The sequence below is a fragment of the Manis pentadactyla genome, chromosome 5 (genome assembly GCF_030020395.1).
Source record: "Manis pentadactyla isolate mManPen7 chromosome 5, mManPen7.hap1, whole genome shotgun sequence".
Taxonomy (NCBI): Eukaryota; Metazoa; Chordata; class Mammalia; order Pholidota; family Manidae; genus Manis; species Manis pentadactyla.
This window is the reverse complement of record NC_080023.1, coordinates 71,490,500-71,508,166: the sequence shown is the minus strand read 5'-3', so window position 1 is coordinate 71,508,166 and position 17,667 is coordinate 71,490,500. Positions and strand designations below refer to the sequence as shown.

General features: G+C 36.6%; 1 protein-coding gene across 7 annotated transcripts in view; it reads left to right on the top strand.

The window, feature by feature from the left end:
* MAPK10 (mitogen-activated protein kinase 10) overlaps nucleotides 1–17,667 on the top strand; it is a 341,790-nt gene that overhangs the window by 126,867 nt on the left and 197,256 nt on the right. The gene's annotated exons all lie outside the window — the stretch shown is intronic.

The following is a 17,667-nucleotide window of genomic DNA, read 5'->3' as shown; positions in this document are numbered from 1 at the left end:
TCATGTGAACCCTTCATAGACCTAGATTCCTTTTTTACAGAATCATTGCTGCCAAGCTTGCCTCACTGAGAATCAGGTATGTGAACACATGCTGAAAGCTAGAAATCCTCCAAATATTTTAACTTCCTAAAAATGAAATTCCATGTTTAATTAGTATGTTGCAAGGAATATTTGTGATATGCTGTCGAATCAAAAGTTTTCTTTTGATCTACTCTTAGAGAAATTTACTGTTAGAAGTCTCAGTCTCTACCCTTTCTCTTTTGAACTGCTTATTCATATGTATGTCTATATCTATATTTATATCTATATATCAGGATATATATCCATGGAAAGATTTACAGAGACTATAAAAGAGAGAAATTTAATAATGAAACTTGTATCAGTGGGTGCCAAGAATCCAGTGCCTTCTGGAAATATTACCTATTACTTTTAAATATGACTGGGTCAGTAATGTATGTTACTATTTTATTGATAAGTATGAAAATTTTTAAATAGTTACACATGACATATTCACTCTTTCCTATTACTTATTGATAAAATATGGAAACTGTATCAGGGTCCCCAAAACCACTGCCAGGTTTGGAGATTCACTAGGAGAACTCCCAGATCTCAGAATATAGTCATGCTGACATCTAGGATTTATTAAAGTGAAATAATGAAAAGTACCATCAGCAAAAGAACAGGCACACATGGTATAAAACCTGAAGGAAAGCAGATACAAGCTTCTGAGAGTTCTCCTCCCATGTAGAGTCTCATAGGACATGCCTAATTCCTCCAGCAACAAATTGTGACAGCATGGCTACCAGGGAAGCCATGGTACCAAGATTCAGTGCCTGAGATGTTTGTGGGGGCTGAGGGTCAGTCATATAGTCCCCTCTGTCTTGGACATACCAAAATTTGAGAGTCTCAGAAAAAAGCAGGTGTTCAACATAAACCACCTTGTATGCACAGTTGGGCAATGGTGGGAACAGTCCTTAAATCCAAGTTCGCATGCTCCGGCTTACGGCCAAACTTCAGGAGGACTATCTAAGGGCAGCAGTCTCAGGCCCATTGTTAACTCTTTTCTGTTCAAATACATTAAACTATTCAGATTCTTGTGAGGGCATTAAAACATTTTTCCTCTAGGGTGTTAATGCATTTTATCAGTTGAATTTACACACTTGGGAGCAGCTAATTTCAAGGTTTCTTCAGGCCAACTAAACATTTACTGTCCATATATTTTAGATTACTGCAAGATAAATGAGCCTTAACGTTTGTGGCAATAGAAATTGTATTTAAGATGTTATATCTGTAAATGATGAATCTTATGCATTTTGAGTAATTTTTGAAACTTTTATTTCAGAAGATGAGGTTCTCTGACTGTATTTCCCATGCTTGGAAGAAAACACAAACTGAGATAATACACAGTCCTATGAAGTGACTGTGTTCTCCTAAATTTGGGAGATAAAGAAAGGGAAGAAATATATGTTCATAATTGAAATCAATAATACTGATATTGGGTTATTAATACATTATCTTCAATACTCTACTTTAATCAATTCATTTTTCATACTGACCCAGAGTGGTTATTTTAAAACACAAATCTGATAATGTTGTGCTTATCCTGAAACCCTTCAATAGTATTTATTGTTGCCCTGACTTTCAATCCCTCTCATTTCTCTATATGCTCCCTCTGTCACTGTGTTTTTGCATCTGTTAGTCCATCTGCCTGATATTTCCTTCACTTCCCTTTCTATCTAGTTCACTTCTTCTAATTCTTAAGCTTTCAAACCATATGTCAGTTCCTTAATATTCCTGGCTGTCTAAGATTGATCCTATTATGATAGCTAGGTCCATATAGCATAATATATTTTTCTTCCTTGGGACTTGTCACAGTAGAAAGTTGACATTTTTTGAAATGGTTTAGTTTGATGCCTGTCTTTCCCATTAGACTGAAAGCCCCATTGCATCCTTAGTGTAGCATAATCCCAGGCCTGCAGTATGTATTCAATGAATGTTTGTTACATGAGAACTTTGGGCAAGTTTCATTTATTCATGCTCTGAGATAATCAGAATTCATGTAGGGATCTAACTCCTGCATATGGAGTTGTGGGTATCATAGAATGACAACTAAGCCATTCTTTAGCTCAAAAAATATTTAAAATAAACCTTGTGGCATGTTTAAGTCATTAATGTGGAGGGGTGTTATGCTCACTCTGCAGAGAAGGGATGAACCCCCACCCAAAATTTGGTTTGGATGTTGAGGCTAATGATAGTATACATGCACCTAGAGAACATAAAAAGGCTTATTTTTCACATAATCAGGCTTTCTGGGGGAGAGCAGGGCATGTTCTTAAGCAGGTCCAAAAATGGCATGATAGAGTAGGGAAAAGAGAATGACTTGAGATTATGTTATGGTGAGTAGGTGGGGTCGGTGTGGAAGTTTCTTTATGCAGCTCCAAAGCTTGTGTGATCTGAACATCCTGCTGGTGCCAAAGCAGGGGCATCCAGGCCTTTCTTATCAGCTTGCCCAAATGTGGGGCAGAAGTAAAAAGGGGAGAGGTGAAGTTGGAATAGGGGAGTGAGATTTGCCAAGGACCTAGGTTTGACTCTCTCTGAACCAAGGAGGTCTCAGGGGCAGCGCTGATCTTGCAGAGTCACTCCCATGACCTGAAGCAGAACGTGCAGTGGAGAACGGAGACTATGGGCTCAGGCCTTTGAGAACTTCTCTGTCCAGGAGAGCACAGAATGTTTTCAACAAGTGCCATTCAAATGGTATGTGGCACGGTGCCTGAGAAGGTCTTGCACCACAGTCGATGGGTGATTTATGGCTGTTACAGGTAGTCCAGAGATTCCAGGAAACCTGAGAGAAATTTTCTAAGCCTTTATAGTAAAGAAGTCTCAGGGAGGCAGGGTTGCTAGTGGGAGTGCCTGTTGTATTACAATTGGGGAGATGCTAGAGCCTCTATTCTGAGGCTTCTTTATGAGGTAACCATTCATGGTGGGCTGAATTGTAAGTAATGGCATAAGTAGGTTTAAGTAAAGCTTTTAAGTGAGGAATATTCTGCCTCCTGCATCCAGAAAGGCCTAAAAGATTGTGGATTTGTTTTAACACCATGGATTCTGAGGGTTAACAACTGTTTCTTGTCAGGGATAGCATGACCCTTGGCTGACCAAATAATTTTCAGGAATTTAACTGAGGTGGTAGGGCCTTATACTCTGTGTGGGGCAGTGTCCTATCCCTTTTATGTGAGCTTGTTTCTGAATGTTTGTATGTCTTGATTCAGTGTGTTGACTGAATCTCCTTGGAGTAGGATGTCATCAGTGTGATACACTACATGCTCCTGGAGAAAGGTGGATGAAGTTTAAAACTTGCCAGCAAAGACGTATTATGGTGAGTCTGTGGAGGTATCCAACCATGTGTAGCCAGGTAAAAGTATATTATAACTCTTCATGAAGGCAAACTATAAGCTATGGGTGAGAGACTGTCAAAATAGACTTGAAAGAGAATATATTAATCAAATCTATAATAGCAAAATTTATGCCAATTGCTGATTTGATGGAGACAATAATTTCAATAATATTGGGCGAAGGGGTCTTAATGGGTGGGATCATGATGTAAAGGTTATAGTAAACCACCACGAGGTACTATTCATTCTTCAAGGATTAAGAAAAGGCCAAAATTGGCAGTTAATGTTGGAACAATGGCCATTATCAATCTTTCCCTAACTAGGTCTTATATCAATCCTCAAAGGCAAAGTTTCTTGGAGTCCCACTTCTCCAAGCGACTTCCAAGTGCCAAAGACTATTTTACTTTTAATGTACTACTCTTTGGTCAGAGTGTCCATGACTGCTATAGAATATTTTAGGGCAATGGACACCAGGACTATGGGAAATTTATTCAAGACAATAAATAGTTCTGTTGGCTAAGGTGAGGCATGTCTATTTGTCTCTATTATATATTTTGTCACTTGCCTGATACAGAAAGTATTTTGTTTAAATTTAGTGGGATTCTCTAGTTTAGCTGTAATTTGAGTCCCAGTATTGACTGAGGTCATGATAGTTTGGCAATTGGTGTATTTCAACAGATGTTTAATTCAAAACCTATATTGCAGACATGCAAAAGCCAGTTGGTTTCCTTTTACTTTTTTTGTTGTATACATTTTTAAGTAAAATTTGGATTTTGAAATGAGTCAAAGTGTAGATCTCTGCTTTGTTTGTTTCTACCCTTGTATCAGTTTTTATTTGTTATTTTTATTCCTGTTGGATAGACCTCAGAGAGAAGGAGGTCCTCTTTACACTTCTCATTTATAAGTTTCTTCTTTCAGAGAGTCTCAAATCAGTATCTTACAGATTAGTATTCTCTTCTGTGTCAATGGTTGCTATATAGAGTTTGGAAATCAAATTATGGTTGGATTTGAATTAACCCCTTGGTGTGGCAGGGGGGCATGGGTGTTTTTCTCTTTAGTCCTGAAGGTTGTCCTCTTTGTTGGTGAGAGATACAGGCAGCAGTATCTGCAGCCATTTTACAGTGTCCTAGTGAGCATTAGCTTTTAGAGATGTGACCCCAGCATGCCATGTAGTATCTGCTTTTAATGCACGCAAGACCACCCAATGGACCTGCATGTTTCACAGGATATCAGTCTTTCTCCTGAGAGCTCTAAAAAAGTGTCAGTTTCTGGTTGAACACACACCCTGAGTCTAGTGTGTTGGAATCAAGACACATGATTTAATCTGAGATAGAGATAGGTCTAGGCCAAGGCACGTGACCCAGAAACACTTTAATGAAGGGCCCTCCCATACTCCTGTCCCTAATTGCCAAATAGTGATACTTCTGACATAGGTCAGTTAAATCTGTAACAAGCTTGGGAGGATATAGCAAATGTAGCCCAAAGCACAAGCTAGCCAGCAGGCAGCAGCTCACAGGTGCATGTTCTCTGGCAGGCACCAGAGCCAGTTAGCAGGCCGAAGCAAGAGAATAGAAAGACCCCGTGGTTGTGGTTGTGTAGAGAAGCTTGCTGCACCAATTATGTTCATCCTATAGAAGAGAGATGGATCTCCCTCCCAAAATTTGCTTCAGATGTCAAGACTGATGATACCATATGTACACCAAAAGAATATGAAAAACCTTATTATTTAAATAATGAGGCTTTCTAGGGAGAGAAGACAGGTTCATGAACAAGGTAAAAAAATGGATTGAGAAAGCAGCAAAAGGAGACTGGGTGGGGATTTACTGTGGTTAGGAGTGGGGCTGAGATGCGGATTCCTGTGTGCCTGGATTGGGACTTGAGTGTTTTGAACTTCCTGATGTCAACAAAAAAAGGAGCATATGAGCTATCTTCACCAGATGTGGGAAAGGAAGGACGAGGGAAAAGGAAACCTCAAAAGCTGTCAGCAATCAAACATCAAAAATGGAATTAGACTCTGTATTACAAGAGAGTGGAGAAGAGCCATGTGTATATTTCTAAGCGGCCTGCTCTGGTGTTTGAGCTATGTGTGTTCATGAGAAATGTTGGGCATCCCATTTTCATGTAATTGATCTTTTTACTTGTGTTAAAAAAATCTCATGCTTGAGATTTTCTTTCTTTACCTTTCTTTCTTAATCCTCAAATTTTATATTATCTGATGAAATATTTACTATAATAGTAATTTATAAAGTATATTATTAGCATTGCAAACTTTAATTATTATTCTATGACTCTTATTCAAAATCATGAATTCCATCTAAATTTTATTGTGTTTTCATACAGAATTCATCTAGGGAGTCAGTCAAACAGAATGGGCATGAATAAATAAGCTTCTCATTTCAGATTTCACTATGGTTTATGACGTATCTATGACCACAATAAGTAAGTAGTTCTTAAAATGGTGAAACTCGACCAGAAGGCCCATTCAGTGAGAATTCTCCTGAGGGTTCTCTTTCAGTTACGTGAGTGAGCTTGATCATCTCCAGACTTGCAGTTAAAAATTGTGATTTGGCGTCATTCTCCTAGGCATTACCTACTGGCATGAATTGCTTATTTCACCACATTTGATTTGCTTTTTAAATTGTCTGGTATGAATAGAAACTAAGTTCAGTGAATGCAGGAATTCTTTTTTTGTTTTATCTATATCCTCAGTGCTTACAACAATGCAATAACAGCCACCAAATAAATATTTGAGTTCCTTGACAAGAAGTTATGTTTACCTCTTTGATAGTTAAAAATACTTAATTATAATTTTGGTAGTTGTAAGTGTAATTTCAATTTCAGACTGTAGGATCCCTCAAACACAGAGTACCATGATGATTGTTTAAGTTTAAATATGTTAAGACAGGTAATTAGAAACAGCCATCCACTAGAAACATTAGAAGGTAGCATAGGTAAAGCAATTTGTTAAGTTCATAGAAGTAAAAATATTAATTATGCTTATTTGGCACTTCTGATTTTTAAGGATATAGAAATTTCATACGAGTCCAATGACAGAATATATATTATAGTAAGTCTTCAAGGGAACTAGATATGTGAGATTCTTATTTCAAATTCTCCTTCCTTTTCAGGGAACTATATCATATTTTCTTATGATCTTTTTTTTATTTTGGTATCATTAATGTACAAATACATGAGCAATATTATGGTGACTAGACTCCCCATATTATCAAGTCCCCACTCCATACCCATTACAGTCACTGTCCATCGGCATAGTAAGATGCTGTAGAATCACTACTTGTCTTCTGTGTTGTACTGCCTCCCGCATGCCTCCTGCCCCAACATTATGTATGCTAATCGTAATGCCCCTTTATGCCCCTTATCCCTCCCTTCCCACCCATCCTCCCCAGTCCCTTTCCCTTTGGTAACTGTTAGTCCATTCTTGGGTTCTGTGATTCTGCTGTTGTTTTATTCCTTCAGTTTTTCTTTGTTCTTATACTCCACATATGAGTGAAATCATTTGGTACTTGTCTTTCTCCACCTGGCTTATTTCACTGAGCATAATACCCTCTAGCTCCATCCATGTTGTTGCAAATGGTAGGATTTGTTTTCTTCTTATGGCTGAATAATATTCCATTGTGTATATGTACCACGTCTTCTTTACCCATTCATCTACTGATGGACACTTAGGTTGCTTCCATTTCTTGGCTATTGTAAATAGTGCTGTGAATAGGGGTGCATATGTCTTTTTGAATCTGGGATCCTGTATTCTTAGGGTAAATTCCTAGGAGTGGAATTCCAGGGTTAAATGGTATTTCTATTTTTAGTTTTTTGAGGAACTTCCATACTGCTTTCCACAATGGTTGAACTAATTTACATTCCTACCAGCAGTGTAGGAGGGATCCCCTTTCTCTGCAACCTCGCCAACATTTGTTTGTCTTTTGGATGGTGGCCATCCTAACTGGTGTGAGGTGATACCTCATTGTGGTTTTAATTTGCATTTCTCTGATGATTAGTGATGTGGAGCATCTTTTCATGTGTCTGTTGGCCAAGTGAATTTCTTCTTTGGAGAATTGTCTGTTCAGCTCCTCTGCCCATTTTTCAATTGGATTATTTGCTTTTTGTTTGTTGAGGTGCGTGAGCTCTTTATATATTATGGATGACAAGCCTTTATCTGATCTGTCATTTACAAATATATTCTCCAATACTGTAGGGTACCTTTTTGTTCTATTGATGGTGTCCTTTGCTGTACAGAAGCTTTTCAGCTTGATATAGTCCCACTTGTTCATTTTTGCTTTTTGTTTTCCTTGCCCAGGGAGATATGTTCATGAAGAAGTCGCTAAAGTTTATGTCCAAGAAATTTTTGCCTATGTTTTTTTCTAAGAGTTTTATGGTTTCATGACTTACATTCAGGTCTTTGATCCATTTTGAATTTACTTTTATGTATGGGGTTAGACAGTGATCCAGTTTCATTCTCTTACATGTAGCTGTCCAGTTTTGCCAGCACCATCTGTTGAAGAGACTGTCATTTCCCCATTGTATGTTCATGACTCCTTTATCGAATATTAATTGACCATATATGTTTGGGTTAATGTCTGGAGTCTCTAATCTGTTCCACCGGTCTGTGGCTCTGTTCTTGTGCCAGTACCAAATTGTCTTGATTACTATGGCTTTATAATAGAGCTTGAAGTTGGGGAGTGAGATCCCCCCTACTTTATTCTTCTTTCTCAGGATTGCTTTGGCTATTCAGGGTCTTTGGTGTTTCCATATGAATTTTTGAATTATTTGTTCCAGTTCGTTGAAGAATGTTGTTGGTAATTTGATAGGGATTGCATCAAATCTGTATATTGCTTTGGGTAGGATGGCCATTTTGACAATATTAATTCTTCCTAGCCAAGAGCATGGGATGAGTTTCCATTTGTTAGTGTCCCCTTTAATTTCTCTTAAGAGTGACTTACAGTTTTCAGGGTATAGGTCTTTCACTTCTTTGGTTAGGTTTATTCCTAGGTATTTTATTCCTTTTGATGCAATTGTGAATGGAATTGTTTTCCTGATTTCCCTTTCTATTGGCTCATTGTTAGTGTATAGGAAAGCCACAGATTTCTCTGTGTTAATTTTATATCCTGCAACTTTACTGTATTCCGATATCATTTCTAGTAGTTTTGGGGTGGAGTCTTTAGGGTTTTTTATGTATAGTATTATGTCATCTGCAAATAGTGACAGTTTAACTTCTTCTTTACCAATCTGGATTCCTTGTATTTCTTTGTTTTGTCTCATTGCCGTGACTAGGACCTCCAGTACTATGTTAAATAACAGTGGGGAGAGTGGGCATCCCTGTCTTGTTTCCGATCTCAGAGGAAAAGCTTTCAGCTTCTCACTGTTCAGTATGATGTTGGCTGTGGGTTTATCATATATGGCCTTTATTATGTTGAGGAACTTGCCTTCTATACCCATTTTGCTGAAAGTTTTTATCATGAATGGATGTTGAATTTTGTCAAATGCTTTTTCAGCATCTATGGAGATGATGATGTGGTTTTTGTCCTTCTTTTTGTTGATGTTGTGGATGATGTTGATGGATTTTCGAATGTTGTACCATCCTTGCAACCCTGGGATGAATCCCACTTGGTTGTGGTGTATGATCCTTTTGATATATTTTTGAATTCGGTTTGCTAATATTTTATTGAGTATTTTTGCATCTACGTTCATCAGGGATATTGGTCTGTAGTTTTCTTTTTTGGTGGGCTCTTTGCCTGGTTTTGGTATTAGGGTGATGTTGGCTTCATAGAATGAGTTTGGGAGTATTCCCTCCTCTTCTATTTTTTGGAAAACTTTAAGGAGAATGGGTATTATATCTTCTCTGTAGGTCTGATAAAATTCCGAGGTAAATCCATCTGGCCCGGGTTTTTTTTTCTTGGGTAGTTTTTTGATTTCTGCTTCAATTTCTTTGCTGATAATTGGTTTGTTTAGACTTTGTGTTTCTTCCTTGGTCAGTCCTGGAAGGTTGTATTTTTCTAGGAAGTTGTCCATTTCTTCTTGGCTTTCCAGCTTCTTAGCATATAGGTTTTCATAGTAGTCTCTAATAATTCTTTGTACTTCTGTTTGATCCTTCGTGATGTTTCCTTTTTCATTTCTGATTCTGTTGATGTGCTTTGATTCTCTTTTTCTGTTAATAAGTCTTGCTAGAGGCTTATCTATTTTGTTTATTTTCTCAAAGAAAATCAATTGGTTTCATTGATTTTTTTCTATTGTTTTATTCTTCTCAATTTTATTTATTTCTTCTCTGATCTTTATCATGTCCCTCCTTCTGATGACTTTAGGTCTCATTTGTTCTTCTTTTTCCAATTTTGATAATTGTGATGTTAGACTATTCATTTGGGTTTGTTCTTCCTTCTTTAAATGTGCCTGAATTGCTATATACTTTCCTCTTAAGACTGCTTTTGCTGTGTCCGACAAAAGTGGGGCTTTCTGCTGGTGTTGTTATTTATTTCCATATATTGCTGGATGTCCATTTTAATTGGTCGTTGATCCATTGACTATTTAGGTGTATGTGGTTAAGCCTCCATGTGTTTGTGAGCCTTTTTGCTTTCTTTGTACAATTTATTTCTAGTTTTATACCTTTCTGGTCTGAAAAGTTGGTTGGTAGAATTTCAGTGTTTTTGAATTTACTAAGGTTCTTTTTGTGGCCTAGTATGTGGTCCATTCTGGAGAATGTTCCATGTGCACTTGAGAAGAATGTGTATCCTGTTGGTTTTGGGTGTAGAGTTTTATAGATGTCTATTAGGTCCAGCTGTTGTCATGTGTTGTTCAGTGCCTCTGTGTCCTTACTGATTTTCTGTCTGGTGGATCTGTCCTTTGGAGTGAATGGTGTGTTGAAGTCTCCTAAAATGAATGCATTGCATTGTATTTCCCCCTTTAGTTCTGTTAGTATTTGTTTCACATATGCTGGTGGTCCTCTTTTGGGTACATATGTATTTATAATGGTTATATGGTCTTGTTGGACTGTCCCCTTTATCATTATGGAATGTCCTTCTTTATCTCTTATTACTTTCTTTGTTTTGAAGTATATTTTGTCTGATACTGGTACTGCAACACCTGCTATTTTTTCCCTGTTGTTTGCATGAAATATCTTTTTCCATCCCTTGACTTTTAGTCTGTGCATGACTTTGGGTTTGAGGTGAGTCTCTTGTAAGCAGCACATAGATGGGTCTTGTTTTTTTATCCATTCAGTGATTCTATGTCTTTTTCTTGTTGTATTCAGTCCATTTACATTTAGGGTGATTATCGATAGGTATGTACTTATTGCCATTGCAGGCTTTAGATTTGTGGTTACCAAAGATTCCAGGTTGCTTTCCTTACTATCTAAGTGTCTTACTTAACGCACTTAGTATGGTGTTACAAACACAATCTAAAGGTTCTTTTCTATTGCTCCTCCTTTTTTTCCTCCTTCTTTCTTTATATATTAGGTATCAAATTCTGTACTTTTTGTCTATCCCTTGATTGACTTTGGGGATAGTTAACTTAATTTTGCATTTCCTTAGTAATTAGCTGTTCTACTTTCTTTACTGTGGTTTTATTACCTCTGGTGACAGCTATTCAACCCTAGGAACACTTCCATTTATAGCAGTCCCTCCAAAATAGACGCAGAGATGGTTTGTGGGAGGTAAACTCTCTCAGCTTTTGCTTATCTGGAAATTGTTTAATCCCTCCTTCAAATTTAAATGATAATCTTGCAGGATAAAGTAACCTTGGTTCCAGGCCCTTCTGCTTCATGGCATTAAATACATCATGCCACTCCCTTCTGGCCTGTAAGGTTTCTGCTAAGAAGTCTGATGTTAGCCTGATGGACTTTCCTTAGTATGTGATCTTATTTCTGCCTCTGGCTGCTTTTAATAGTCTGTCCTTATCCTTGATCTTTCCCATTTTAATTACTATGTGTCTTGTTGTTGTCTTCCTTGGGTCCCTTGTGTTGGCAGATCTGTGGATCTCCATGGCCTGAGAGACTATGAGCTTCCCCAGATTGGGGAAGTTTTCAGCAACTACCTCCTCAAAGGCACTTTCTATCCCTTTCTCTCTCTTCTTCTTCTTCTGGTATCCCTATAATGTGAATATTGTTCTGTTTGGATTGGTCACACAGTTCTCTCAATATTCTTTCATTCTTAGAAATCCTTTTTTCTCTCTATGCCTCAGCTTCTTTGTATTCCTCTTCTCTAGTTTCTATTTCATTTATTGTCTCCTCCACTGTATCCAACCTGCTTTTAATACCCTCCATCGTGCTCTTCAATGATTGGTTCTCTGACCCGATTCATTCCTGAGTTCTTGGAAGTCTTTCCGTACCTCCATTAGCATGTTGATGATTTCTATTTTGAACTCCCTTTCAGGAAGAGTCACAAGGTCCATATCATTTAAATCTTTCTCGGGAGTTGTATTAATAATTTTACTCTGGACAAGGTTCCTTTGGCGTTTCATGTGTGTATATGGTGCCCTCTCTTGTCCAGAAGCTCTCTTCTGGATGCTGCTCAGCCCCTGGATCAATGTCGGGGGTCGCAGGGGAAGCACCTGCTTTTCTTTTGTCCCTGGGGAACCGGCTGTGGGGACCCACTCACATTCTCTGTCTTGGATTTTACTTTTCTGTTTCTCTAATGTCCAGTACACCATGCAATGTGTGTGTGTGCACTCCCAGTGCAGATTACTAGGGCTGGTTATTTAGCAGTCCTGTGCTTCCACTCCCTCCCCACTCTGATTCTTTTTCTCCTGTTGGTGAACTGAGGTTGGGGGAGTGCTTGGGTCCTGCCATGTCATCCCCTTTCGTGAGATGCTGAGTTCTCGCTGATGTAGATGTAGCCTGTCTGTTGTACTGTGTCTTCTTGTCTCTCTTTTAGGAATAGTTGTATTTGCTGTATTTTTGAAATATATATGGTTTTGGGAGGAGATTTCTGCCACCCTACTCATGCTGCCATCTTGAGTGCCTCATGATCATTTCTTATGGTTTCCCTTAGTTTCCATTTTACTGTATTACTGGAATTTTTGTCTACTGGATGAGAATAAGGAATATGGATTCAGTTTGCCAGAGGTTAAATCCTGGTTTTATGCAAATAGGTGACTTTGGGCAATTTATTTATCCATATGGTGACTCAGTTTTCTTATCTGTAAATGTAACTGATAAGAGTATCTATTTCATATGGTTATTGTGAAGATTAAGTGAGATAATACAGTAAAAATCATTAACATAGTTTGGGGCACAAAAGTGCTTAGTAAATTTTAGTGATTACTAAATTCTTGTGATGACTGAAATGTTGTAGTAGCATATGACTCATCATGGATTACGTCTTGCCCTTATATTGACTTATTTAAAACACAACTTATTCCTTCATTTAACTTATACAGTCTTTTAACTTTCCAATTCCAAATTTCCAAGACAAATATATGGTTGACCCAGATGACAATTTTGAGTTTTATTAGAGAGACTGTTATTCTTTCTCCTAGGTTAGCCCAGTTCAGTCACTTATGATGGGATGGGATGTGACTCAAGAGGTACAAAACATGGCTGCTTAGACAGTAAGGGCTGTGTGCCCAACGGGCAACATCTCTAGTTAATTAACATATAGTTGTGCATATCTGCAAATCCTCATGTATATGTATGGCTTATTTTTAATTAATTACCTGTATCCTCAGTCAAAGTACATGTAATATAAATTAAGCCATTCTATTAATGGAAATTATTTTATGATCAGCCAATGATGTAAGATCTATTTATATGATTGGTTTGCTGAAAAAATTGTGTTTGCCTATGTGTTTTTTTCCCACATTTGGGAATACTTAATATGATTTTGAAGTATTTCAAAATTGAAATAATATTTATACTAGTAGGGGTTATTTGAAACTTAATTGGAAATATGTTTTATTATACAAAACTAGTTCATTGACATATAAATTTAACAAATGAAAATCAAAATTGAAAAGAGATTAAATGTGGCTTACAATAAAGAGGTGGAGAATTTGTTAGATGTGCTTTCATAAGTCAGGCTAATGTTTCCTTTAACTATTGGGTCTGTGATGAAATGCACTTCTAGGGCAATTTTACTGTTTGCACTTTGCAGCTGAACATTTTCATATATTTTTGACTTAGTTTAATAGACCTTAGTCCAAACCATCTAGTTTATATTACTGTCTTTATATAATCTTCTACTTTACATAATCTTCCAGGGCAGGAGAGGAATATCCTCTCTTATGCTTTTCTTGTTTTATGTATATGGATAAGGTAATATTGATTTGAATTACCCAGTCTAGATATTCATGTTTAAAAAATCACCTTGAAGTCTTCCTTAACTCAAGATCTTATGAAGGTGATGCCAGAATTTGTTGAAAATATCAAACCAGTTTCCCTAATGAGATAATTATGCAGTTGAATAATAAAGGAATAATAGTTTTCAGTAATAATCTCCAGTTTATCCTCATTAAGAAACTACTGATAATCTTTAACCATTGAGTGAGGAAAGTCTCTGTATTGCTTCAAATTGGATCATCTCTGGGCACCTCATGGTTTTTGTTCTGTACAATCTTTACTGTGCAAACATCTCTCTTTCTTGCTCTTGTTAAGTTAGGCAGAAAGGAATTGAGTAAAAGGCAATTAAGTGGTTTATTTATCTTTTGTAGAGCTAGATGACCAGTCAGGAACCAAGGGAGATGGGCAAGAGCCTAAGGAAAGGAGTCATCATGGACTGTGGTAATTCTGGGCACCTGCTACCATTGCCCACTCCCATTACCCATTGCTGTCAAGCAATAATCTTTAACTGACCAAGACCTTTGAATTACTTCCTTCAAGATGAAGAAATCTTGGACAGTCACATCTGACTGGCTGGCTGTGCTTAGGTCATTGGCCACATTCCATCTGACAGGGGTCGGGGAAAGGAAATACCTTTTCTCCTTGCCATTTCAGTAGGAAAAGCCTGGACCCTGATTCCTGCTTATTTTGGGATTCCTCATAAAATGAATTGTTTTTCTTACTAGTCTGCCAAAGCTACAAATATAAACCATACCATATTATGAAGTCTTTTTCTTTGCTTAGGAACTAAGCAAAGGCACATTGCTTGATTCAAGTATGGTTTTTGAATGCTGTATTATCTTTGTTGATCCACCCTTCTAATGGTCTCCTAATGTTGTAGTTAAGCCTGTTAAACCTGGAAGTTGTATTTTGTCTTCCCAGAACAGTGACAAAGAATGTCATTAGTTAGAACGACGTTCTTTTTCCTTGGATGGACATATAAAAAATATGGAAACTAACTTTAAATAGAGTAAAAATAATCTTGTTATTTTATATACTCCATGACTTTATTTTTCTTGTCATGAGGAATCAGTGTGAAGTTAAATCTAGTAAAGTAGACCTACTCGTCAACGTACAAAGTTTAGCAACTAAAAACTGTTAAGAAGTTGAGTTAAAATACTTTTAAATGGGTTTACAATAAGAAAATCATTATATATTTGTCCTCAAAAGTAGTTCCATTAATCATATAGCTTGTTAGGATTGGCTTGTATTGACCTAAAGCTCCATAAAGTACATAATCATGTTAGACTTGATGAACTGTTCATCCTCAGCATCCAGTACAAGAATTGGCATATAATATTTGTTGATTGTAAAATAGGTATTTGTTGATTGAATAGTGAATGAAAAATTATCAACATAAAAATTGCCATAGTAATATTGAATTTGATGTATTGAAATACCACTTTCTAGAAAAAACAATACTAACATTTGTATGGAACCACAAAGACCCAGATGGTCAAAACAATTTTGATAAAAGAACACAAAGCTGGAGACATCATACTTCCTGATCTTAAACTAATTGGAACAGAACTGAGAACTCAGAAATAAGCCCATGTATGTATTGTCAACTATTTTTAACAAAGGAGACAAGAATACTCAATGTGGAAAAAACAGTCTCTTCAATAAATAGTGCTGAGAAAACTGAATATTCATATTCAAAAGAATGAAATTGGACCCCCGTTCTACACCAATCACAAAAAATAATTCAAAATGGATTAAAGACTTAAACTCTAACTATAAAACTCCTAGCAGAAAACAGGGCAAGCTCTCCTTGACATTGGCCTTGGCAATGATTTTTTTGGATATGACAAACAACAAAAGCAAAAATAAACAACTGGGATTATATCAAACTGAAAGCTTCTGCACAGCAAAATAAATGATCAACAAAATGCAAAAGCTCTCTGCTGAACAGAGAAAATATCTACAAACTATATGTATAGAATTTGCTCAATAGCAAAAAAACCCCAAATAATCCAATTAAAAAATGGGCAAAGCACCTGAATAAACGTGTTTCCAAAGATATACAAATGGCCAACAGGTACATGAAAAGGTACTCAAAATCATTAATTATCAGGAAAATGCAAATTAAAACATAAAGAGATTTTACTTCACACTTGTTACAATGGCTGTTTCAAAGGATAAGAGATTAAGTGCTGATGAGGCTATGGAGAGAAGGGAACCCTTGTACACTGTTGATGGGAATGTGAATTGGTGCATTCACTATGGAAAGCAGTATGGGTGTTCCTCAAAAAATTAAAAATTGAGCTACCGATTTGATCCAGCAATCCCACTCTGGATATATAACTAAAGGAAATGAAATTGATATCTCAAAGAGATACCTCCATCCCCATGTTCATTGCAGCATTATTTAAAATAGCCAAGATATGGAAACAACCTACGTGTCCATCGACAGATGAATAGATAAAGATGGTATATACCTATAATAATATTCTATTGTGTAATATTTTATTGTATGTAGATACACAATCGAATATTATTAAGCCACAAATAAATAGAAATATTTATTGTGAAATAAATCAGGCAGAGAAAGACAAATGCCTTATCACTCACTAATGTGTGGTTGTCTAAGAAAACTAAGCAGATAGAAGCTGAGTAGAATGATGGTTGTCAGTGGCTGGGTGTAAGGGAAATCGATGATGGTGGTTAAAGGGAACATACTTCCTGTTATAAGATGAATCAGTTCTGGGCCTAATATACAACATGGTGACTACAGTTAACAATGCTATGTTGTGTACTCGAGAGTTCATGAGCATATACACACAAAAAGGTAACTATATGAGGTGATGGATATGTTAAATACTTTACCGTGGTAATTATTTCACAATATATATGTATACAAATCATTAAATTGTACATCTTAATGTACATGTGTATATATGGAAGTTAAATCTTAATAAAGCTGGAAAAAGCAAGGGATGGAATACAACTTTCTTTATTTCATTTGTATACTGGTCATTAGAAAAAGAGTTCTAAATTGTGTTTGTGGAATGTAAATGGAATCAGTTAGCCCTGTATTTCTCATACTGGGATCTCTGAATGTCTAGAGGTTTGCACATTACATATATCTTTGTAACCTGAAAGTTTTCTCTTAGTGAAGCAAAGTTATGGATAAAAGTTTCCTTCTGAAATTTTCTTCCTAATATAGTACATCCTTCATTCTTTAATACTCTTGCATTCTATTCAGATGTCAGTAAAGTACATAGAGAAATGATCAGGCTTTTATAAAAGCTTTCAATGAGGCAAAAATTACTGGGCTAATACTCTGCCTTGTTACAAGAAAGTTGCAATATGTAAAAATTCAGACAAGCAAGTATTTTAAGATGTTTCCAACATTTGAGACTTGGGCAACAACCCTCATTCTTTTGACTTACATTGTCCTTAAACTCCAAGAGGTTTCTCACTTTTGTGGGTATCTCTGCTTTACTAGTGATTGTAAAAATGGGAAATATCTTAATCTTAGAGGATGCGACCAGAGAGGAAAAATTATTTCCTCTTATTCTTCTAATGGGTTCTCAGGAAATTTAACCAATCAAATTCATTCATTCAAAGATATTTAAGTACATATGATGTATTAACTATACTTCTAGATGCTGGGAATACTTCCTGGTAGTGAGGCAATGAGTAGTTAAACAAATTAATAACGTAATTTCATTTAGTTATTAGCACAAGGAACAAAGTAAATAAAGGTAAGGTGGAACTGAGTTTTGGGGAGTGAGGTTGGACCTTCTTGAATCAAAGATCTGAATAATGAGAAAGAGGGAGTTGTAAAAATATATAGGGAGTGAGTTCCAGGAAAAGGAAAGAGCAAGTAAAAAAATCTAAATGACAGGGGAAATTGTTATAATGGCGCATATCCTGTGAGGTCACTCTTGAAGGAAGTTCTTTGTAATTGACTAACATAGTGTATTAGGTCAGCTTTTCATTCTTATCTGGATATTT